General features: G+C 39.2%; 1 non-coding gene across 1 annotated transcript; it reads left to right on the top strand.

Annotated features, from left to right (window-relative positions):
* The first annotated feature begins 1,286 nt into the window (after positions 1-1,286).
* Positions 1,287-1,359, top strand: trnat-cgu (transfer RNA threonine (anticodon CGU)). Its single transcript has one exon. It is a non-coding gene; the product is annotated as a tRNA-Thr (tRNA).
* Positions 1,360-2,477: the final 1,118 nt, after the last annotated feature.

Below are 2,477 nucleotides of genomic sequence, written 5' to 3'. Positions count from 1 at the left end.
CTCACAGACTTGGTTTTGTTAATTAGCTAACTGTTAGTAGGTAAATCTTACGTTAGCTAACGTTACAATGCAAGGTGAGTCCTCCGTAGTAGAAGTTTGGAGCCTCTGTGAAGCCTTTGGAACTCGACTCCATTTGAATACTGCATTATTACATTAAGCGAAATACAAAGTTAGCTAACGTTTAGCCAGCTAGCTAGCTAGCTAGCTAACAGTAATGGTAGCCAAAGTAGATTTATTGAATCTTACGAGTAGAGACATCGCATCTACGCGCTCTCACGTTTTGCACCATATTTACCTTTTTTACATTTGGCGCCCTGGAGCAGTTTAGTGAGTGAAGCTTCCGGCCCCTCTCAGTGCTCCTGTAGACAGTGGATCTACAGCACACACCGATTGAGCTCCACTGAACATTATGCTAAAAGGTAAGTTATTTATATGATTATGAATGAAATATGTTAAATGACCAAACGTTGTCCCTGTTTCTATTTTAACTTTACATGAATGCTCTAAAGTTAGTCACTGTTCATGTTAACGCCACTTTCAGATGGATGATATGTTAACTACAGTTAATGTAACGCTAACCTTAAAGCGTGGTTTGATTCATGTGTTTGTTTATTGTCTGTTTATGTTCGTGGTGAGTAGAAATTGGCATCATATTAAGTCAAAAGCATTATTGTGTGACTTAACGTCAATGCTCATTCAAGTTATTAGCATATAATTTAGCATTAACTCAGCGCTACGTGAACGTTACCGTTTAGCTACGCAGCTAAACAGATCTAAACCTACTCACTTAATGCTGGTTATAATATTCTAAAAGCAACAATGCCAGAGAAAAATATTCATTAAGCTTTCTGGAACAATGTTCTTCATTTTCTGAACGCATTCACTCAGTAGTGTTTTATTATTGGTTGTGCATCTGTGATTGCCCTAGAGGTCTCTCAGTCCAGCACCTCTCCCGCTCATCTTTGTTAGTTTTACACTGTCCAGCATAAATCACTGACACCATACCTCACACTCATCCATGCATACACATTCACCACTGACTAAACTGACTACCACCATCATTGAATTATCATTTCTTTTGTTGTGGTCATATTCTCACATTTCCTTCAACCTTTGCACACGGTCTTATGTCCTGGCCTTTTCATGGGGTCATGACAAAGCATCTAGGGTCGATCTTAGCCTTTGTGTGAGTACATAGGTTTCCAGAAACATAGGTTTTTATTAAGATTAAAGACCAAAATGTTAGTTTTTCCAAATTTTACCAACCATTGCAATTGCTTTCCATAGCCTTGTTGGCGCAGTAGGCAGCGCGTCAGTCTCGTAATCTGAAGGTTGTGAGTTCAACCCTCACATGGGGCAGGTGTTTTAAAATCAATGGGGGGGGGAAAGGTGAAATTATACTCCTAAAAAGTAGACTTCAAAGAGATTTGCAAACAAAAAACACAACTGATGCTAAAAATACAGTGACTTGCAGGTGGTCAACCACTGGCTCAAGCACATGAATGGAAATTGTGATTTTATTGTTATTTCTGAGATTAACAATCTCAGGCATGTGTTTTATAATCAATAGGGTAAAAGGGGAACGCATAACGGGGAACATCTTTATAAGTAGACTTCTAGAGTATTTGCATAACAAAGACACAAGCATGGACGCTGTGATAAGATGGTGATATAATTAACCACGTTTAAACACAATTTACACCTTACACTTTGAAACTACATAAACAGACACATAGTTAACAGATCTGAGTGTTGCGTGGTTATTGTAAATAGGTAATGTTTGTGACGAATGGTATGGTTTTAAACAGAATGATGGATTGATGAATGTAGCAGTAGCATGTAAATCACTGTAGTTTTAGATGTTACAATGTGCTCACAAGAAAACTTCGGGATTACTGTGGGGAAATGGAGAATGACTAGGTCAACTGGACAAGATTTTAAACATTGTGAAAATTAACGAAACATATGAACACATATACGGGCATTTAACATATACCTGCAGTCTCAGTCTTTGGATGGTATAGGTAGCGTATCACTACCGTGAGGGCCAAAATGCGCCCCGTCAGTTACCGACAATTTTGGCAATGAATGAGTATTTCACATGCTGGACAATACAATACTCACTGCAAATCTTGTAACACATCTGGGCATTGAGAAATGCACTGGTGGAGACGGGTGGCTTCCAGTACCTATGAGATAATACAATATTGTTCATGAAGCCACAAACTATGTAGGGTGTTGTTTTATTTCCCCAGGTCCCTAACAAGGAGTATACCGCCTTCAATGTTCATTTAGTTTTCTGATTGGTTAAGATTTCTGTGGGGACCCCTACCCGGGAAAAATGTTGAAGTAAACTATAGGCCACTTGTCTAGCCTTGGTGTTTCTGAGGGGGAAAGCCTCTGGGTGACATGTTGTTTAATCACAAAACACTAAGATGTAGCGGTGACCTGCCCTACTCCTCTCTAAGGGACCAACT

Source organism: Etheostoma spectabile, unplaced genomic scaffold (assembly GCF_008692095.1).
Source record: "Etheostoma spectabile isolate EspeVRDwgs_2016 unplaced genomic scaffold, UIUC_Espe_1.0 scaffold00003857, whole genome shotgun sequence".
Lineage (NCBI taxonomy): Eukaryota > Metazoa > Chordata > Actinopteri > Perciformes > Percidae > Etheostoma > Etheostoma spectabile.
This window is presented reverse-complemented; position numbering and strand designations above follow the sequence as displayed.